Source organism: Echiichthys vipera, assembly GCF_963691815.1.
Source record: "Echiichthys vipera genome assembly, chromosome: 6".
In the NCBI taxonomy this organism is placed as follows: Eukaryota; Metazoa; Chordata; class Actinopteri; order Perciformes; family Trachinidae; genus Echiichthys; species Echiichthys vipera.
Window position 1 is genome coordinate 27360321 of NC_139831.1, and position 24110 is coordinate 27384430.

The window sequence follows — 24110 nt, forward strand, 5'->3', positions numbered from 1 at the left end:
GGTGTGATGAGTGATCTTGTACACCTGTCCTTCTTTGGAGTATGTGACTGCCGGGATTGTGGTTTGTTCCCAGTCCTGTAACTGAGAGGCGGTTTTTCCATGGGCCCTAAATCTTTAGCTTGACTTCTTGCTCCTAATGCTAAGCTAATATGGGGTGCTGCAGTGTCACCCATGCTGTCCCACTCTGCCTGTTCTTCAGTGAGTAGGACTCGTGCTGCTACTCCTTTTTTTTCGATACATATATACAGTCTGAGTTCAGCGTCCAAGGGGAACCCTCTACTTCCCTAAATCTTTCCTCATACACTTCTTCAGTTTGGGTGCGGTCATAGAGAAGAGTGCAGTGGGGAACGTCAGGGACCGGTTGATATGGGTGCACTGAGTGAATCCACGGTTTCAATTGTCGATACAGTTTCAAAACATTGGTAATTGGTGGGTCTAGGTTTATTCAATCAAACCCGGTAAACATTTTGAAGTAATTGTCTCTGAACAGTCTATTTTTACCCCATTAGGGAAATGAACTTGCACCCCCTGTGGGCCACATAGGATAGATGCTTTCAATCTAACTAGGACATCTCTTCCTAATAGTGAGATTGGGCATTGTGGCGAATATACATAGCTTTGATGAAATTGATAGCCCGCTATTTTAGTGGGGAGGGGTTCTGTGAAAGGGAGTGGCATTGGCTGTCCTCCAAATCCCACAAGGTCTATGGAATATTTGGAGAGCTGTTGACCGAACTGAGGTTGTATCAGAGTCGAATGTGTTGCTCCTGTATCGAATAAAAAGTCAACTTTTTGTTCGTTCACTTCTCCCCGTAGCAAGGGGTCAGCCTCTCCCCTTGCCCTTGACCCCGGGCACCCCTAGTATTGGTCTGGATACCAGGTGCCAGTTGTGGTTGTGGTGGCACATGCTGTTGTTGCTGCTCTGGAGGGGGTCCCCCTCTTGGTGGCCCTCTCTGGTTTTGTGGACAGTCTCGTGCCCAATGTCCATGACCTCCACACACGAAACACCCATTGTCCCTAGCCCCCGGTGGTCCGCCCCTGCCCCCTCCATAACCTCCTCGAGGATAAAAGCCTCGTACTCTTCCTCCTCTATAATGTGATTGTGGTGGGCCCCATGGTCCTGGCGGGTTCCATGGTCCCTGGGGAGGGGGTCCTGTATAAAATTGGCCCGTAACTGGGGCAACTGGAACTGGAATAGGAATTCGCATTGGCGCTGGCTCCCCCTGTTGTTGGCTCATTTGTGCTTGTGTCTTTGCTATGGCTGCTTGTTTGTGACTCGCACATTCCTCTCTAGCTTTTGCTAACTGTAATTTAGTCAGTTGTAATTTCAAATTTTCTACCTCTGTCTTGCTTGCCTCTTTTCTCTCATCTGCTCTACGCATGTGATGTTGGAGTGTCCTCATCCATATGTGTAATGGCTCTCTGTCTGCCCTGGGGTCATCCTCCATCTTTGCCTGCACTTACTTATCTGTTTCTTTCATAACGGCGGCTTTAAACATTGAACCATGCAGTGGATCTGACCCTGGGTTTGTTCCTGACCTTTCCTGCCAGTCTTTCCTGCATCTAAATCTAATTGGTCTGTTGTCACTAATCCGTATTTCTGTCCAATTAATCCTCTCACATCACCTATGGTGAGCTCTGTGCCTACGGTTAGACCAGCTAATTTCTGTAACCATATTCCAGCTCCGTCACTAAGTAGTGGTAGTTGTGCATTCATGTGTTCCGTGTCTGCTAAACTAAATTTGTATATTTTGTATATCGGTGGTCCTGTCCCTTTTGAGCGTACTAGAGGCATCATGTGAGATTTACCACATGTTCTAAACGCTACTGGTCCGCCTGCTCCATGCTGTGCCAGAAGTCGTAACTCATCTTCTAATTCTCTTTGATTCTTTTCCACTAATTCCTGCATATATACTCCCTCATCCTCACCATCACTCCTGTCCTTCACTTCCCCGCCCCTTATTTTCCTTTCTTCCTTCATGTCTCATCTAGTCTTAGTTCTTCGTCCTCCGCTTCCGCATTCTGACCATAGTATCTCCTCTTCCTCCCCCTCTGAGCCAGAACTCATCATACTGATTTTTTTAGATTTACGTGTTTGTTTTTAAATCCCTCTCTTTTTCTCCTGTGTTTGTCGCTTTTCTGGCTTCTACAGTCATAGTCAGAGTGGTCTGAGTCAGTTAAGTCAGTCTCAGGTTTGGGTTTTCCTGCTTTGTGTCTGCGTCTGAGGGTAGGTGCTTTTTCATTAAACGGCAGTTTTGTCCTCGTTGCTGCTCCCTCTATTTCTCCCTCTAACTCTTCTCCTAGTATTCCTGACTTCCCATGTTCCCTTTCATACTTTTTCTCTTCCTCATACTGTCTCTCCTTCTCATACTGTTTTTTTTTTCATCCTCTGAACCTCTCTTTCCACTATCTGATGATCTTCCTCTTTCTCTTCTCTCCTTCTTGTCTCTGCATAATCTTCATTCTTACTTACTCTCACTCTCATACTCCCTTCTGCTCCAATAGTAGGCATTTGTAATGTCAAATCTGGGTATATTCTACTTGCTGAAGGGGCTGATGGTGACGGGGTTGGGTCTGGATAGGGTGGGGGTACTGTTTCTGCCTCCTTCTTTTCTGCCCTATTTCTCAGCTGTCTCTACACTACCTCAGCTGCCATTCCGGCCATATGCAAATCTGCCCTTCGCTCCTCCCTCTTCTCCTATTCCTTCTCGTCCTTCTTTCTCTTATGCCACAACCTACTAGGTCCATTATTTCTGTTTCCCACTACTTCTTCACGTGCTCTGTCCTCCTCTAACTGAAGTATTTTTATCATATTCTCTGGCTCGCCTTCACCCCAACCTTTACACATCTTTAAATATTCCTTCAAATCTGTCAATCTAGTCTTATGTTTCTTTTTATCCTGACTATGAGTAGGCCCTCCGGAAATGGCCTGTCCTACTACTCGCTGCCTGTATTCATCCCAACCTAATCCTGGGCCTACCATAGTTATTTCAGCTGTTAAAGTACTATTCACAGGTATTTATTTCTTATTTATTCACACACACTCGTTATCCGGTCAGTGGATCTAGTCCCCAATGATCCTCCCCTCACTCAAGCTTCTACTCTACCGTGATAGAGCGGAGTGAGACAATAAATCACCAGTTTTAACGACCAAAAGCTGAGTGTCACAGCCCCGTTATTTATGTACCCCCAGATAAGAGAAGACCAGTGGTGAGTTTAATCGTCAGGCTTTTCCGTGATGTCTGCAACAAGCTTCTACTGACAGTGTTTCACTATCAGCGGCTCCAGACAGGGTGTATCCACCATCACAGAAACCTACTCACACTTTTATCTGTTTGTGTTCTCTATTATCCTCGAAACCTCCCACACAACAATCCCACAAATAAACACAACTTTTAGGTATTTCTTATACTTTGGTTACCAGAACCTTAGGTCCCAGACCTACAATTTTTCTTTGGTTCCCAAAACCTAGCTCCCAGAGCTACAAGCTGGTGGCTTTCTAGGCTCACCTAGGGGCTATCCCCCTGTGGCGCTTTTAGTCCTTAATGCCTAATGTATATTCGAGGGTCTCTACAGCCTCCGGCCTTTCTGCGTTCCCTGAACGTCTTACTGAGCACCGTTTATGCGCCTAGGACCTAACACTCCTTTACCTTTTACTCCAACACTCCTTTACCTTTTACTCTTATACCGATTCCAAATCAGTTTACCAGGCCTTTCTTTCAAATCGTCAGTCCACCGGCTAAATTTGGATCGAATTAACCTCTAGGAAACATACTGACTTTCTCCACCAATTTAGATTTTAAGGCCGAATCACAGTCTTTACTTCTTAAGAAGAATAGGTGACTGCTTACCTTTCTTAGTGGTGGGCGCCCTTGTGGAGAAGTTCAGTCGGTCCCAGGAGGTTCCCAGTGACTCCGCTTGGTCACCGGTCCAACCTCTGCAGCTCCTTTTACCTACTCCTCCTTCTTAGAATCACGTCCAGGGTCACCAAGTTTCTCTGTAGGAATTTTAAATACAATACTTTAGTCAAATCAGAAGGACCTCACAGAGTATATATTGCGTAATTCAAATTCTACAGGAGGCTTCCTGGAGTCCGCAGAGTCGTTGGCAGTTTAGTGCGCCAGCAGGCATTTATTAGTAAACGGACATCGGATGATACAGACGTCTGGAGAAATGTTCTATTCTCTATCTAGAGTAACTGTGTGCAACACAGTACCCGTGATCAGAGGCAAGAAGTTCTGATATCTATTCTTACTACTCCAGCATTTATGCTTGTTACAAAGGCGTGGTTTATGTGTCTGCTTGTGCATGCATATGTGTAATTTAAAAGTAGCTGTTGCTCCATCTTCCATCTTCCACCCCTGCGCGTCAATGTCATCTGTTATCTGTGAAAAAACACACACACTCATCCTCCCGCGTACCTTGACTCCTTTGTTTTGCGGAAGGCAATACTCTAATCTCAACTAGTTGCTAGGTGCGTTTGTGCAAGCTGGCTGTTTCATTGTCTTGTGACCTTGACTGCCTGCCAAAGGTACGTGTGTTTGTGTTTTGCAGGAAGTTTGAGCCTGCCAGAGGCACATACTATCACACTCTTAAATGATTATACTTACTGCGTCTTATTATCACACTCTCATTAATCATTACTAATACACACGCTAACACATTATTATGATACTTCTTATTATCACACTCTCATTAATCATTACTAATACACACGCTAACACATAATTATTATACTTCACTCATTGATTATTAATTCTTCAACCTGCAAAACAACTCTGCACAAATTAGCTATATACACGCACACCAAGTAAGTTTAGTTTATATGTAAAGGCAATTGGAGTAAATATGAGATTACTTTATGTACAATTATTCTAACAGTTATTAATTATTTCAACATTGTCTGATTTTCCTTGATCTGAGAATGAACTGCTAGTCTATCTTTCAGCACTCAAAAAGATAAATTTGTCATCTGAAATAGCTAAGTTATGTGCAGAACCATATTAACATTCAAATCCTAATCTTAGTTTATAGACCATACTATTTTCAGTGGGCTGTTATGTTCAGGCCCCCAGGAGACTGTGAGTCCGTTGACTGGTGCAGACGTTCCTCTACATTTTCGTTGAAGAGCAAATACAGAGAGAGCTGAATGGAGCAGTGAAGAATGAAACATCTTTCAGCTCAATTCTCAGCGCATGGCCAACCACGGCTTCCATCAAGCGTCACAGCAATGCAGGAGGAAATGTAAAAACTAAAAACAACAACACGCTATTTGCCTGGTTGACACAACTCTTACTATCCAGTAACAACCCTGCATACTTTTAAGAGTACTGTCTGCGGGGAAAACGCAAAAGAGCTAGTGTTTAGGTACATGCCTGTACGGGTTACATGCAGTTCTAAAGGAACTACATCTAAAGTGTTTGATGGAAACAGACACAGCGAGACACACATGAAACCCATGCACGAACAAACACACACACACACAAAGTCTACTTCTCAGTGAAAAATGCTGCTGGCATAAACAAAACCAGCACATGAAGTACAGGAAGGAGTAATGCACAGGCATGAAAACAGGACACTGACTACGTCTGATGTGTGTGTGTGTGTGTGTGTGTGTGTGTGTGTGTGTGTGTGTGTGTGTGTGTGTGTGTGTGTGTGTGTGTGTGTGTGTGTGTGAGTGTGTGTGTGAGAGAGAGCGAGAACCTGCTGTGAGTGCAATTGAGATTCTAAGGTCACGAACCTTAAAGAAATATTCCACTTAAAAAGCTAACACACACACACACACACACACACAAACACAAAGAACTGTAGATAAGTCAGAAGTTTTAGTTTTAGCCAGCAGAACCTCCACAAATAGGACACAGAAGAGACTAGGGTAGGGAGATGAATTGAGAGGAAATAGTAGCAGATGATCAAAAAAGTGGAGTGGAATAGAGAGGAAATAAATGGAGACGAGTGGAAAAAGGAAGCAGGATGTGAGAGAAGAGGGTTAGAGATAGACAGCAAGTAACTCCATGAATACAAATAAGATCATCCCCCTGTGAAATACAGAATGATATTTGACCAATGGCAATGGGTAAAACATGCCTAACTTCAGCGCTGGCTCACATTGTGTTTTGTTGAAACTGATTTAAGAGTGACATTTAGAAAGATATTTAGTTTAATGGCACAAAGTGATGCTGGAAGCTGTTATGGATCACTACACAGGTCTCTGCTTCTATTTTGGCTGTTGTCTCATCATCCATCAAGTATTTTCTGGGAAGAGGCCATGTCCACAATAAACAAAGATCGATACTTAAAGAAAAACAAAAATGAAAACAATACTCATCATGATTAATTCATTAGTCAAGGTGATAAAAATCAAAGGTCAAAGACTGAACCAACACAGAATATGAGAAGGAAAATCTGTGATAAAGATGTAATGATAACTGTATCCTCAGGCAGATGTGTCCTTGGCCGGATGTCGCTGTGGATGCAGCTGTCGGATCACGGATCACACCTCAAGCCTTACTTTGATCTCAACCACCTACCTGTAAAGTTTCATGACTGTATCTTGCATGGTTGGGATGCTATCACATTGACAACATCTGTCCATTGACAGGCATACATAAACACTCAAAACCACCTTTCTGTTAGTTCCAGCTACAGTAGGTGTCTCCCGGATCACTGACATAGCTTTAAAGCCAATTTGACATAGTGGCTATCAAAGGATGCCATTGGGCCCAAAAATATTTTTTCCCCCCAATGACTTACATGACGAAATAGATGTCGTAGGCTTTGAAAAACGTTTTCACAATACCCAAGGTGGTGAATAACCCAGCCACGGAGCTAAGTGCAGATGTTCCTGCTGCTGTCAACATGTCCTAAGTGTTCCCTGCTTGTGCTATTACACGCAGACAAACACGTAAGTTTGATGTCGTTTTGTCTGAATCTTTTTTTTTTTGTACTGGCATTGATCATGAAATATGAAATACCTTTTGTTGAACATGAAAAATGTGTGCCTGATAACCTGTTCCCTGCTGGTGCTGACCTGTGTTTTGAAGTTGATAGGACAGAGTTTATCCATGCCCATCTTAATGAACATACTCTGGTTGCGTGCCTATCCATTAAAGCTAACCAAGGTGCTGACAAGCACTTTAATGACAGCATGTTAATGCCTAAGTCGTTGTAATTTATTTCAACAAGTTGTTGTCCCACAAAAAATTTGCCCTCAAGTTCTCAGCCTTGCACATGCCAGTTTTTCTGGTCATTTAGGAATAAAAAAAAAAACTTACCATCTCACTGTCCGTTATTTCTTTTGGCCAGGTTTGAAAAAAAGATATGACCAAACTATTGTTCTTGCCATGTCTGTCAGGTCAGTGAAAAAAAAAATCAGGTTGTCCCTCCCGCTCTGCTGCAGCCAATCCCAGCCATCGCTGAACCTTTTGAAGATATTATCTTGGACCGTGCAGGTCCACTCCCCAAAACAAAGTCCGGACATCAGTACCTCCTAACGCTGATGTGCGCAGCAACACACTACCCCGAGGCTATGCCGTTATGCACACTGAAAACCAAATCAGTTGTGAAAGCCCTGATTAATCCTTTTACATTTAGCCTGCCAAAATCGATGCATTTGAAAGTTTTCATCAAATGATGCTAATTTCTGTCTCGAGACCAGGAAAGAGTGGGACGAGGGGTTACCTTTCCTGCTCTTAGCTGCTTGGGAAAGTGTGCAGGAATCCACAGGTTTCAGCCCCACCGAGCTGGTGTTCAGTCACACTGTGCAGCTGCTAAAGGAAAAATACCTGTCTGATGTGGCGAGTCCTAGCTAAAATTTGCTCAATAACGTGAGCTCGTTTAGAGAGCATTTGTTCAAAGCCTTAGAGTCTGTGGCAGTGCCCTTTCTGTCTCTCAGGAAAACATGAGAGACAGAAAGGGCTCTGGTGTTCTTTTCAAAAATAAATTCTCTAGATTGGACAACATGGATGAAATAGCAGCATCAATGTTGACGTCTGCTTCCTCGATGCGAGCCGCCACAGTCGTTTCTGTGCTAAGTCACATCTATAAAACCTTGCCCGGCAGTCCTGATTGGCCTGACCATTTTTTGCGGATCCTGAAATCTTTTTCCTATGGAGTGAATCCAGATGGATGAGTGGAGCTAGGCAGAGTCAAGACGGAAGCAAGGCGGAATGAAAGTCATGTGGCGAGAGTCAGGTTAAAGTTCTGTGGCCCTAACGTTGTTGAAACTTGGAAACTTTTATGTGGTTCGCATCCCAGACCGCCCTAGGAAGTCTCACATCTGTCACATAAACACGATTAAGCCGTATTTTGATTGCAAAGTCCCTGTAGTCTCCCCTTCGTGTCCAGTCTTTCTTTCTGTTGTGCCTTCCACTGTTTCCACAGTTACTCAGATCCTGCCGTCCCAATACTGCCCTCAGAGTGATGGTTTGCAATTTTACTATGTAGATCATCCTTCTCGTCTTCAAAACTCAGAGGTTTTGAAAAATCTAAGTTCCCACATGCACCATTTGGATTCTAATGCTAAGAAAGATCTGGTGGGAAATAACCTGTTTCTTTTCAGATGTCCCATCCCAAACCACTGTTCTCTCCCACAACGTAGATGTTGGTAACCATCTTCCACTTAAGCAGCACGCCTACCGCGAAACATGCCCCCTTCCAGAAGGAGGTATATTACCTGCTGGAAAATGGTTTAGCTGTCCCAAACGGTAGTCCGTGGAGTTCCCCTTGTCTTCTTGTGCCCAAGGCGAACAAAACGCTGGGCTTCTGCACAGAATTCCAAAAAGTTAGGAGGTTGTAATGGCCCTGGCTGTATGGTTGTTATTTGAGTGTATTGTTTTTGCTGGCTCTTCTGTTTCTTTCCATTTGTTTTCTGTGTGAATGTTTTTTTCCTTGGAGTGAGTGTTCTGTTGATTGGTAGATATTTTCTCTATTTTCTTGTTCAGGTGCCTGGCCTTGGCTGATGGAGCTGGCTGAGTGACTGGCGAATCAGCATCCACCGGTTTAAATATCTACCACTACCAAACCTGGGCTGGCAGGGGGACATAATTGACAGCAGAAGAAAATACTCCTCCGACTGACAAACTTCTGATGATTGTATTAATCCTGTGTGCGTGGCTTACTTAGTTAGGTTGGTGTCTCAGTAGTGGCTTTTGTATGCAAAACGGTGTTTAGTTGTTGCCATTTTTCTTTTGTTGCACGTTTTCTTCAGTTTTTTTAGTTATTATAGGGAGTCAGTTGTAATAATAGTATTTTTCATTTGTTAGGGGATCCTGACGTATGTTAGTCAATGTTTATTTTGAGATTCAGGATTTTGGTTTGTTGTTTTGGATAGCTCATCCTGAAGTATTTAAGTTTTTTTGTTGTTGTTTTCGGTATAAATTAATTTGTGTTTATACGTTAAGCCTTTTTGGGAGTCGAAGAGTGTTTTTTAATCCCTCCTTATGTTGTGCACCTAAATTCCCCGAGACAGGGGCATAACAACATCCATTGTCACAACCCCCACATAGTGACTCATGTTAACATCAGAATTTAATCCAAGCAGTCCGATAACACTTTGGAAGTCTATAAGAGCTAGATTATCGAATAATTTAATCCCCATTCAAATTAGCTGGATGACTAAACACGTAAGTAGCCAGACTGACTTTTGGAAGTCTCTAGTGGGATCTATGGGACCAATTATGCTTAAGCATTGACGCTCGCCAGGTAAAGTATGATCCTGGATGTTTTGACGACATTGATGTTAATGTGGACGACCATCAGCTCCCAGTGTTTACGGCGAGGAGATCGGGGTGTCCGACTTCAGACCCTTCTTTTAAATACAAAGATAAATCAGGCCGTTAAAAAGATATTTGGTTACAAAGATAAGAAGTTAGACTTTAGTTTAACACTATTAAATTAACTCTGAACATTACACCGTCATTTATATTTGTAGGTTAAATGGAAAGTTTGATAGAATTTAGACCAAAATTTCTGGAGAAACAGATCTGTTATACGTGAGAAAATGTCTCCACAAACACGATGATGGAGGTTTGTTCCCAGGCCCCTCCTCCACCAGGCTGTCTTACGGTCTTCTCTGTAGCACTCATACATTTAACAATGTCGACTCGCTTTAATCTCCTCAACCACAGGTTCCGCTGGATAAATTTAGTATTTAATGAAGGAAGTCGATAAAACCTTACACCTTTTGCTCTATATCAGGTAGCTTTACCACAAACGCAACATATTTTCATTTTTAACAGTGTAACACTGCTTAAAGTAGCCGGCTAGGCAGCTTCAGGTCAGTGGAAGCTGCTCGGGTTCTTCACCCGGAAATGTCTTGACGCCTGACACCTTCTGAAATGAGGGAAATCAGATACATGCAAAATTATCCCCTGTATCATGTCCATGGTGTGGTTTTCTTGGTTGTCATGATCACACAGGCTATGAGCTGTGGCAGCAAGTTAAAAAAAAGGTCAACCACCATCAACTTTGTGACTAGGAAATTTATTAAAAACAAATAGGCTATATAGAAAATGTATGATAGATTTCAAAGACCATTAAGTGAGTAGTAGAGGCGAGGACATGATGAAGGGGTGAAAAGGGAGATGTGTAGTTAGACAGTAGAGAGTCGTGGGAACTCGACTGCTTTTCTACAGTCGACCTTAACAAATTAACCTCTACTATTTCAGCATCAAAACCTTCTACTTGTCTTCTAGACTCTATTCCAACTAGGTTACTTAAAGAAGTGTTACCTTTAATTAGCACTCCTGTATTAGATATGATTAACATGTCTTTATCAGCAGGTTATGTACCACAGTCTTTTAAAGTAGCTGTAATTAAACCTCTTCTTAAAAAGCCCAGTCTTGATCCTGAGGTACTAGCCAACTATAGACCTATATCTAACCTTCCTTTTCTCTCTAAGATCCTCGAGAAATTAGTTGTCAATCAGTTGTGTGACTTTTTACATAATAATGAGTTATTTGAGGATTTCCAGTCAGGATTTAGAGCAAATCATAGCACTGAGACAGCACTGGTGAAAATTACTAACGACCTTCTAATAGCTTCAGACAAAGGACTTGTCTCTGTACTTGTCTTACTAGATCTTAGTGCTGCCTTCGACACTATTGACCATCACATCCTGCTACACAGACTAGAGCATCTGATCGGCATTAAAGGAACCGCACTGAGCTGGTTTAAGTCATATTTATCAGATAGATCTCAGTTTGTACATGTTAATGACAAATCCTCCATGCACACTAAAGTTAGTCACGGAGTCCCACAGGGTTCTGTCCTTGGACCGATTCTTTTCACCTTATATATGCTTCCCTTAGGAAATATTATAAGGAAGCACTCCATTAACTTTCATTGTTATGCTGATGATACACAATTATATTTGTCGATCAAACCAGAAGAAACCCATCAGTTAGATAAACTTCAAATGTGCATTAAGGAAATAAAAAGCTGGATGACCTGCAATTTCCTGATGTTAAACTCAGACAAAACTGAAATTATTGTACTTGGCCCCAAAGGCCTCCGAAATTCAATAGCTAAAGACATTGTTACTCTGGATGATGTTGTGTTGTCCTCCAGCACCACAGTAAGGAATCTGGGTGTTATTTTTGATCAGGATATGTCCTTCGATTCTCACATAAAACTAACAACAAGGACTGCATATTTTCACCTGCGTAATATTGCAAAAATTAGGAACATTGTGTCTCAGAAAGATGCAGAGAAACTTGTTCATGCATTTGTTACTTCTAGGCTGGACTATTGCAATTCCTTATTATCAGGCTGCTCCAATAAGTCTGTTAAGAGTCTCCAGTTGGTCCAAAATGCTGCAGCTCGTGTACTAACTAAAACAAATAGAAGAGAACATATTTCTCCTGTATTAGCTTCTCTGCACTGGCTACCTGTAAAATCTAGAATAGAATTTAAAATCCTTCTCCTTACGTACAAAGCTCTTATTGGTCAGGCTCCGTCGTATCTTAAAGAGCTCATAGTACCGTATCACCCAACTAGATCTCTGCGCTCTGAGAATGCAGGGCTACTTGTCGTTCCTAGAGTCTCCAAAAGTAGAATGGGAGGCAGAGCCTTCAGCTACCAAGCTCCTCTCCTGTGGAACAAACTCCCAAATGTTATTCGGGAGGCAGACACTGTCCCCATATTTAAGAGTAAACTTAAAACTTTCCTTTTTGATAAAGCTTACAGCTAGGGCTTACGATGAGACTTTATTCTGCTTAATTATGCTGCTATAGGCCTAGTCTGCCGGGGGATAATACTTTTCCTGATACTCTGAGCTTCTCTCCTCTCTGTCTGAATCATTCATGTCCCATCAATGCATGTTACTGATTCAGCTTCTTCCCCGGAGCTGTTTGTGCTTTGTCGTCTCGCAGGTCTCTGCTGATCGTGGTGGTGCCTGCTGCCGTGGTCCTACATGACGCTTCCTGCTGCTATTGTCACTGTTACTCATATATACTATCACTAGTTTAATAAACTATAAAATTTGTAGCTGTATCGTAGCTGCTATTGCCACTACTCATCATTGATCATGTTTGCCACCATAATTATTATCATTTTCATATTCTGTCACCTTAGCTGTGCTTGTTTCTACTATTCTGTTGTATTAACTGCCTTAATATATACGTTATATTCACATTACTATAAATATTATAGTTACTGTTAGGCTTTGCCTGCATCTCTGGAAGTGTGTCTGTCTCTCTCTGTCCATCTGTGTGTCTTTTCTCTCTTTCTCTCTCCTTTTCTTCCTCCCCAACCGGTCAAGACAGATGGCCGTCCTCCACAGAGCTGGGTCTGTCTGACGTTCCTGCCTGTTATAGGGAAGGTTTTCGTTGCCACTGTACTCTACAGAGGAATTGTTGGGTCTATGTAAATCATAAGTCATTGAGTGTGGTCTTTACCTACTCTGTAAAGTGTCCTGAGATAACTTTTGTTATGATTTGACACTATAAATAAAATTGAATTGAATTGAATTGAATTGAATTGAATTGAAAAAAACACAATAGTAAGGAATAGACTAACACTATATTTAGCTGCCCTGCCAGACCAAATGTCAGTTTCTGTCAGGTTCTGGGGACCAGGGACTCAGATGCAGACAAGGGATTAGTGGAAACAAGAGGTTTTTTATTGAGCGGAACACAGATATGGCTTGAGGCAGTGCAGCGGTGATGTCTGTGAAGGTTGGCGAGTCTTAGGGTCCAGGCTGGAGGTTTGAGTCGTTTGGCGAGGCAGGCAGGGTTTAGGCTCTGGGCTGGCGTCTGTGGCGAACACAGGAAAAACAGAATTAGCAACGTGCTAAAAAATAGGCTCACGAGTAGTCAGATGGCTGGTGTCTTCTCACTGGAGTAGATACAACGATCCGGCAGGGTCTGGAAGGCTGCTCTGAGAATAAGTGATGGGCTGCAGGTGTGTCAGCTGTCTCCTCGATTGGCTGCAGGTGTGTCAGCTGTCTCCTCAGTAACCACGCCCCCCTCAGCAGCTTCCAGAGGAGAGGAAGAGAAAAGAACACAGAGACAGACAAAAAGCAAACCCACCAAGCACACCAAAAGGACAAAAGGAAACACAAAAACCACAATCACATGCAAACAGATGCCAGGGACCTATCTCCTGTTCTTCTTCTTGTAAAACTCCCTGCTATGATTAAAGATGAATCAAATCAAGGAGACTGTAACTTTTATCTTGAGTAACCCACTCAGAATTTTATATAAGATAAGTGTGAGTAACTGGAATAGATTAGAGCAACATGAACCCTTTGGTAGCACAGCAATAGATTAACAAACAAAATGTGGCTTTATTTTCCTCTTTACACCCCCATGGGGCAGATTGGAGATGACAGCAGCATGTTGCAGAACTGATTAGAATGACTTCTATGTGTTTTCTTGAGACTGATTGATGTGATGCTGAAAAAATGTAAATTAGTTGACTGTAACTCCAAATCTGGGGATTTTTTGTCCTGTCAAGATGCGCTTTCAAAACTCAAATAAAAGTGGTTTGCAGTATTGTGATACAAGCATTGTTCTTAGATTTTGGACAATCTGGGAGGTGGTCTTGGGTTAGTCCATCTTTGAAGTGTCAGTTACCAGCATAATTTCAGTGGCCATTCAACTGGTAAGTGACACTTCAAAAGCCACAAGAGGAGAGAAAATTAAATCGGTTGTTGAAAGTGGCTCACGGGGATCTGCAGCATGTAGCATTCCTACATAATTTTAACATTTCATTTGACATTGATACAGTGGAAATCCTACGCGAGGCTTGAGTGAGTCAGTCACAGGCTTGAACATGGCTGATGGTTCTCACATGACATCAGTTTTTTTCCCCCTGCATTTGCTGTGGGTCCAGCCAAGGATAGGAAAAAACCTCAAAGCAGTGCTCTTTTGACCCTCAAGATCATAATTTCATATTCTCTCCCTACACACTCCCTGGCTCACTCACTCTCCCCAAAATGATCTATTGAGTCCAGCCCAAGATCACCATGACCCACTGACCCTGCCTCAAAGCCATCAATATCAGCATCCACGGCTGATATACACACAAGTGGGGAAGACAAACACATACACACACATGGTAATATTGTATACCCCAATAGGGTCAGGGTTTTCATACCATTTTATTGAATCTGAATCTTTAAAAGGGACACTGTGTAGTGTTTTATGTACTATATTACCTCAAATCAACGCCTTCATTCATAAATAAGTCCTCATTGGTGTACAATTACCTCTGCCAACAATCTGACTTATCCTCCTGAGTGAATCTTTTCTTATCTGTATTTCCATAGGACAGGTATGACACCGCCCCCACTGAAGAGGAACTATGAGGAACTGAGGAGGAACTATGAAATTTGCATCAATGCCGGAATAAATCTGTGATTTTTCACCATTTTGATGCACTCTACTCCAGCATCCACATCTTCTTCATTCTGTCTTTTTCTGCCCCTTCTTTCTCTCCTCCATCAGGTGTAACTGAGCAAATCAAACACACAAATGTGATTCCTTTTCCACTGTAAGAAAGTCTGCTACTCTAACCTTGCCCGCTTTCTCTCTGTCTGACAGCCGCTCATTCATCCTCATTCGTTTATTGGATAAAGGCGGAGCAATCATTGGAGGGATACGCAGTTCCCATTTCCCATGAGGCTTTGCTCCGACCATTCCACATTAATTTATGAACAAAAAAACAAATTCAATCGTTGGCCATTTTATATTTGTGATCATGACATGACGTGTATGTAACGTCTGAATAAAAATAAGTAGATCAAGATAGGAGGCTAAACAAAAATCAGCAGGCTGGATTAATGAGAGTAAGTGTCACACTGTAGCAACCATGAGTGAGATGTAGAGACACAACAAGTGTTACATATATGGTTTATAGATCTCTTGGAGATTTTCACAGGAACATGTTTGATTCTGAAGAATTTTAACTCAATGGGCCGGTCATGAACATCACTCGGCTGTGCAGGACATTCTTCTGGCCGGTTCACTAGCGCTTATTGGCCGCCGGTCGACCGGGACGTTTCCCGGGAGGTTTCCCGGTCGACCGGCGGCCACTCTGCCATTATATACTGTAATACAATTATATCATAATAACTTGAAATGTTTTCAGATAAAGAAAAAGCATCTTTATTACACTTTAAACACCAAATTTGTACATATCAGGCGTGACATATTTACACATAAAACACTTCCATTCTAAAGAATGATTGTTACACCTTTGTATGGATGGATCACAAAGACAGACACATAGATACACACACACACACACACACACACACACACACACACACACACACACAGTATACGTCGCACTGTACAGCCCTGCCTTCTCAGTCCCGTCTGGCTTCTCTTCCCGTTCTAAGTCTGCGGGAGACACCTATGGCCAGTCAACCGTTCTTTACACTACAGCGCTTCATTTTTTCAATACCACGACAAATACTGGTCTAAAAAAGAGACTTACGCGGGAGGGAGAAACTTCTCCTTCTCCCTTCTCCTTCCCTTGCCACTGTAACTGCTAGCGATCGGTGTTTGCGTTCTCCTCTGGGTAATTTCGGACCTCCTCCAGTCCAGGCTGGTGCTGATGCCGCTCCGTCTGCTCGTTGGGTTGTTCGTCCTCCATCGTCGATCTCTCTGCCTGTCTGTTCTCCCTCTGACAAGATAACCAATGCCCCCTTAATAAACATACATTGAACATTAGATCTGGCATGATAATGAGTGGACGTTTGGTGAATCAGTGATGTCAGTGATGGTGAAGCATGAATTAAACAGCCGATACCAACCAATCGAATGCAAGTCTGACTTCAGTGCCTGAATAATGCCATTCTCCATTTAACCGGAGAAGCCCCCCCCCCCCCCCCCCCCCCCCACTGACGTCCTGAAGCTGAATAGAAGTGATGTCCAAATGAAGCTTCATGAACCATTTTAATTATTTCAGAGCCCACTAGATGGAGCTCTCTGTTCAACAAAGGGTTGAAAACACACTGAATCACCATTCATTGAGCCCTTATCTTTAAACCAAGAGCTCCATCTAGTGGGCTCAACAAGTACAACTAATGGTTCATGAGGCCTCATTTGGACATCACTACTGAATAGAGAAGTTACTGAGTTACTGTACTGAATCAGCCAAGTTCCATGTTGGCCTAAAACCGAGTTACCTACTCAATTAATGAGGATGGCTGATATAATCTATCACTTGAAATTACTCTTGAAATCACAATTAGATTTTATTACGGAGGTAAAAAAAATTGTGGATGCTACGTATTTAAACCCTTCAGACTGTCGTTCTACTAGTTTGGTCCAGATGGAAATATCTCAACTGCTACTGGATGTTTCTCCTTAACATTATGTAAAGACATTCATGGTTCCCAGAGGATGAATCATAATGACTTTGGTGATCCTCTGACTTTTCCTCTAATGCTACCTTGAAGTTGACATTTTAGATTTTCAGTGAAATATCTTCACTTCCAGATGGATTGGCACACAATCTTGTACTTGATTATTCATGGATCCACAGACTTTCCTCTGGCAGCCCTATGAGGTTGACAAATACAGGTTTACCATGAAATTTGCACTGACTGTGCCTCTTCAGGATAAACTGTAAGCTTATTGGCGATCCCCTAGCTTTTTGGTCCAGAAATTTGTTAGCTTTTTCCAATGTGGAACTGGGTCAAAAACACAACCTAACCCTACTAAAAGTACATGCATGCAGCTTCAGCATTTCCAATCTCTTTTTTTTAGCTAGCCTTAAACTCTGTAACCATAGTGTTTCATTTTACCATCCATCAATGGAACACGCCACACACCAAAAACACTGTGATGGTCATGGTCCTGCACACTGGTCGAATTCTTACACCTACTGCATAACTCCCTCAACTCCCTTCTCTCTTTCATTCAGTCACTCACTCAGCCTCCAGCCACTGGATTGTTCTCCCATCATGCCATCATCTGTTCTTTTATTCCATCTCTCTGTGTCTCTCTTTCTCTGACTCAGGCTCGCTCTTGACAGTGGTGGGTAATTAAAGTGGTCAGGGCCATTTCATTACCCGAGGGGTGGGAGACATATTCAAAGGCTGGTGAGATCAAAATGAAAACCAATTAGTGCTTGGGTTCTGTCTTTTTATAAAGCATGGAGAGCCAGCCAGCTTATTGGCTGGCCTCTGTCTTTTTCTCAATGCAGAGAGAGCTCTCTAGCAAGCATGGGTTGGATTGGGGTTAAAGTAGAAAAGGTGGAAATGTACATGGGAATGGAGCGGATGCTTGTATCAGCTTTAATCGAAGAGGTCCTTGTTGGGGCATAAGCATACACAAAGGACACACGTGACGTGCTAATTTGAGCACAGTTTAATTGTTAAGTCAGAGTGACGTCAGGGGGTCATGTGACCTTGGCCGCAATCTGTAAAGAATGAAGAAGAGAAGAATGGAGAGGATGATGGAAAAGGAGGAGTAACTGTATGTGAAAGGGAAGGCTACAGACTTTAAAACAATTTATTCATGTATTCAAATGGCCAGAGGCTGGTATATCTTACTGTGCTGAGCATGCAGAAGGCCAAGTAATCAATGTCATACTCATAGTTGTTGGTTATTGGAAGATATTTTAGCTTTATTTATTGTGATTTTGAAAAGCTAATGAAGCTATATATTTTGTCATAGTTAGGATAAATAACCAAAAAAAAGTTGTCTGTGATCTTTCATTCTCTCTTTGCAAAAGAGTCTTGTGGTTAATGTTTTATCAGAACTAACTTTTTGGGATTGAGATTGATAAAATCAATTGATAGACAAGTTGATCATTTTAAAATGACAGAGACTAGCATTTCTTACTTTAACAGGTATTAAACCCTCGCCGAAGTTAAAAATCCTGCAGACATCAGCATGGTGCCCTTTTTAACAAGGAAAAAATAATTGGCCTAATTAATCATTAATCAATTAATTGATTAACGCTTATTAGTATCTTATCTCCTCTCTTCTGCTACAACTAGCATGTCAATGTTTAGCAGGTATAAGGTTCAGCATCTTTCTTATGTTCCAATGCCAACATTTAATAACACTAAACAGAGTACAGCCGAGGCTTATTGGAGTGCCATTAAGTTTAGAAGAATCTGTTGTAAATGTGTACCAAATTTAATGGAAATCCATTTGTTTTCCATGCATTTCACTCTGCCAAAAATGTCAGGGCTCATCAGAACTGTTGACATACAACATTGTGTAGATATAGCCTCACAGCAAGAGGGTTTCTGGTTCAAATCCGGGCTGGGGCCCTTCTGTGTGGAGTTCATTGATGACTCTTAATTGCCTGAAGGTGTGAATGGTTGTCTGTCTCTTTACGTGCCCTGCATTAGACTGGCGTCGTGTCCAGGGTGTACTCCGCTTCACGCCCGATGACAGCCCCCATGTGACCCCGATAGGGACAAGCGGTTGAAGGTGATGGATGAATAAGTTAAAACTTTGACCAGCTGGTGGCATTAATTAGAATACAATGAAATTTAAGCATTTAAACAACAAAATATATATGAGAAACATTACATATCATGTATATAAAGGAGTAGAGAGAAGCAATATGCTTGTCTAGTCCTACCCCTGTTCTATACTATTCTAATTGATCAATAAACAATTATATAAACAATGCTCTGCCCCAGCATCCATCCCCACATCTACTCCAGTTAGTTTTTCCTGGTCATAGATAATAGTCATCACTACCAAAGAATGTGAAATAGAAAAAATAACCAAAACTATATAAATAACAACAGTAAGAATGAGTATGAAGGGAACATATATCTGTAACAAACTGTATTGTAATTCATCTTGAACCATAAATGTCAGCCTACTGATGGTGCTAGATGAGAAGTCAGATGATTGCCAAAGTCTGTAGGATGCCTCATGTGGGGTCCATGGATATCTAAACTTAATTTCATTGGAATCAATTTTGTAGTTGTCAAGATATATCAGTCTGGACCCAACTGGTAGAATGACAAACAGACTGACATTGGCAACCCCAGAGCCATGCTGCTAGAGCAGGCATTCAGACTGGACATCCAAAAAGTGAAGTGCTCCATGATTCTGTACAGATAACAAAGAAAGGATGAATAAGAACTTTAATGGAATAATTTAATCTCTGTGGTTAGAGCAGTCGCCCCATGTAAAGAGGCTGAAGGTCCTTGAGGCAGCGGCCTTGAAAAACTGCCCAGAAAATAATCTTTTAAAAAAAAAACAACAACTCAGATCTGTTCAAACAAAGGGGAATATAGCACTGCAGTGTTGTAGAATTACGAGGCTTGGACCGGTTTGGACTCGGAAATCATATTTTGAAACGGTGTTTAAAAAATGCACTGCTCAGACAGTAAATTAAATGTAGTTGCCATGGTTACATAAATACTCATCTCTAATTGGCTTTACGCGCCAAAATTTATGTAGAAGAACATCTAAATCAAGATCGTGTTAACCACTGAGCCTATATAAGTATATGTATGTATATAAATCTGCTACAACAATAATTTTACTTGATATCACGTTACTGTATTTTAATAACCTTCACTGTAACCATGAACTAAACTGTGAAGAAACAACAGCAGGTAATCCCTGAAGCAAATGCCCTGTTCAGAAGGGTCATTGCTCTGGATGAACACATTTCACACTTAGCTTCAGTAGTGTTATGTGAGTCCCTGAACCAAAGTAGATTCTGGCTAAATCCATCCAAATCAGCAATGGGAGTTCATTCTCAATGTAACAGATCTGGGCTCCCCATTAGACTGATGACACTCTTAAATAATAACGTTTGACTTTATGACTCCCAAAGACAGACTTTTCATTTTGGCTGATACTGAACATAAACAATTCTCTATGAATCAAGTTAAATAAACTGAAGTTAGATATGGGATGTTACTATTTGACATCCAAAACACAAATCAAAGCAATAATTCTGCACAGCTTTTCTCATTTTATAGAGACATTAGACAAATAGCCACTGCACATAAAATGGGATGAGAGAATGTTGTTATCACAGAGCAGTTAAGTTGATCAAAGAGCTTATCTGCTTTTGTTGTTGATATTTCCCGGGACATGGACACAAAATTGAAAAATCCCATTTGCCTTGCACAAAGAAGGCTTTACATGTATCTGAACAGAGAGAGGGACAGTATACAGCTAGGTTGAGCTGAATGCCTAGGTTTGTGGTTTGACCCATCAGGTTCAATTGATGGAAATAAGCCCTCTCTCCAGCAAGTCTTACTGTCTCCTCTGTCCCCAAGGCTTCATACAAATCAATAGTTTGAAGGTTTGAAGGCCAGTAGCGATGAGCCAGTCTGCTCTACCAGACTTAGTTTTAGTCAGTGTGATGTGAGACCCTAAGGCCAAGGCAGATTCTGGCTAAATCCATCCAAATGAGCAATGGGAGTACCTATTTTTTTCTTTTGAGGTCAGTGGTTTGACCTTTCAGGTCATTGTGATGGAGACTGGTAATTTATCTAGCCTCTGCCTTCATTTGCTCTCTTCACTGTCCTTCAGGCAATGCACAGATCAATCTAGTGCACAGTGAATGGGAGGAGTAGGGCACATGTGAATTGACTGTTAAAGTTTAATGACGCAATTTGAAAAGTTAATCTCTTAAATTTACACTAGTATAATTTTCACTGTAACAGTAAGTCTTTTGTTATTTCTGTTTAAACTTTTAGCTTGTTCTTAAGGGTTGTGTGCCATTAAAGCAGGTACAAATATTATTCAAATTGCCTGTGAATGTTCTCATTCGTCCAGGTCATCGTTATCCTCAAAGCAATTTCAGTCAAAAAACTGAATTATTCAAATTCAATTTTCTTTGGTTGGAAATGTTGGTTTGTTGCTCCACTGCTTTGGACCAGATTGAAATATACTGACAAATGTTCAGTGGGTTGCCATGACATGTTGTACAAACATTTATGTTGCTTAGAGGATCCTATGACTTGATCTCATCCCCTGATATCCAGCACCACAATGAGATTGACAATTTTGAGATGTATTAAGTTTCGGATGGATTGCCATGACATTTGGTACAGAGCTTGAAGGTCGGATAATTAACTGTAAATAGTGATCTTTGCGAACGATGTGGCACCTGTGTGGAGAATCAGGAGCGCCTTTGTGAGAAATAACCAAAGATTGACCTACCTTATTTATCTATGATGTAAATCCTTGATTAACATAACAGTCAAGCTGAGAATGAGTGCTGGGGGGATTGTGGATAGGAGTCACAGGGGGTTTGCAAATGGTGACATTTGGGGTGTCGTAAAAACACTGATAACATCCACTGGGGTCATAAACATTGGGTAGTGTGTTTTTGTGACTTTGATTTCCTTGTGTTTGTAAGGTGCTTTGATGTGAGTGTATATCTGCTGAAGAAATTTGGAGACAGGCAGAGATGGTTTGAGACCCGGCAGCTGCGGTAGCTTCTCTCCTGTATGCATGCAGTATTTAGTAAAGACATGATTTGAGAAACACTGAGGACTCCAGAGAATTTCTTTCACATTTGGCGACGAGGATGGGATGGGACGATCCGCTGATCAGGCCTGAGTCCTGACTGAAGGTTAAACCGGTAAGGAAAAATTCCGCTCCACCAAGGAGGACAGGATTCCGCCTGATGTCAGGAACGGGTGCTGGACAGCGGACGCTCCATCCATTTTAAACGTGAGTACAGTGTTTTTTAAATCATATCTCGTGTGTAATTTTGAAGACAAGCTTCATTTACTTGTGGGGTTATTGAAGCTCAGAAGAAGGGGTGTGTAAACCTAGGTGACAGTTCGAGAACCTGTGTGTGGTCTGCTGTCAAGATATTCTGTAATTCCTGTGAGTTTGAATATAAGGTCCGACGAGTCTATTTGTAGAGGTCGGACCGTCTTCATATGTCCTTTGTGGTTTTGAAGACTAGTTTCATTTTCTGTGTGATTTTGAGGCTCTGAGAAGGCGAGGTAACCTAGGCAAGGCAAGGCAAGGCAGCTTTATTTGTATAGCACTTTTCATACACAAGGCAGACTCAAAGTGCTTCACAGCACAACATGTCATGAATTCAAATGCATTACAGGAAGACAAAGAGAATAAAAACATAGACAATAATCAAAACAGTGCGGATGTTAAAAGTGCGAAGATTTAGCAGAAAGCTAAGGTGAACATAAAAGTTTTCAGTCTAGTTTTAAAAGTGGTCAGAGTGGGTGAAAGTCTCAAATCTTCAGGAAGTTTATTCCAGCTGTTTGTTGCATAATGACTGAAAGATGCTTTCCCTTGATTTGAGTTTACTCTGCGAACCACTAACAGATTGGTCTCAGAGGATCTTAGTGATCTAGAAGGCTTATGTAGTGGGAGCATATCAGTGATATACCTCGGCCCTAGACCATGAAGTGATTTATATGTGAGCAGGAGGATTTTGAAATCAATTCTCTGACGTACAGGAAGCCAGTGTAATGATTTAAGAATTGGTGTAATGTGCTCACATTTTTTGGTCTTTGTTAGAACTCTAGCAGCAGCGTTCTGAACAAGCTGTAGCTGCCTGACAGTTTTTTTGGGAAGACCTGCAAGGAGACCATTACAGTAGTCTAGCCTACTGGTTATAAAGGCATGGACAAGTTTTTCTAAGTCTTGAGCTGACATGAGCCCTCTAAGTCTTGTTACATTTTTAAGGTGATAGTAGGCCGATTTTGTTACTGATTTGATGTGACTGTCGAAATGTAAATCAGAATCCATAATAACCCCAAGATTTCTGGCTTTATTTGAGGTTTTCAGGGACAGTGATTGAAGGTGTTGGATCACTTTAGACCTTTCTTTCTTAGCACCAAAAACAATTATCTCAGTTTTATCCTCATTTAGTTGAAGGAAATGTTGGCACATCCAGTGTTTGACCTGCTCAATGCACTGGCACAGTAGATCTATGGGGCGATAGTCATTTGGTGATAGCGCTACATAGATTTGGGTGTCATCGGCATAGCAATGGTGGTCAATGTTATTATTTTGCATGATTTGTCCTAGTGGGAGCATATAGATATTAAATAAAGTCGGCCCCAAGATTGAACCTTGGGGGACTCCACACGTTACGTTGGTTTGTTCTGATACAAAGTCGCCAATGGAAACAAAATAGTTCCTATCTTGTAGATATGACTTGAACCAGTTTAGGACTGTGCCTGAGAGCCCCACCCAGTTTTCCAACCTGTCCAAAAGTATTGAGTGGTCGACAGTGTGAAATGCAGCACTGAGGTCCAATAGCATTAGTACTGAAGTTTTGCCAGAGTCTGTGTTAAGACGGATGTCATATATAACTTTAATAAGGGCCGTCTCTGTGCTATGAAAAGGTCTAAATCCTGACTGGAGGTTGTTGTGGCAGCCAGTAGAAGCCAAGAAGTGAGTTAGTTGTTGGAGTACAACTTTCTCAATTATTTTACTTATGAATGGTAGATTTGAAATTGGTCTGTAGTTGTTGATAATAGAGGCATCTAGGCTCCGCTTTTTTAGAAGAGGTTTAATGACTGCAGTTTTGAAGGCCTTTGGGAAATTGCCCGATTGAATAGAGTTATTAACTATTTGCAATACGTCTGTTGATAGGCAGTCAAAAATATTCTTAAAGAAGTTGGTAGGTAAAGCATCGAGACAGCAGGTGGTTGGCTTTAGATCGGTCACTGTTTC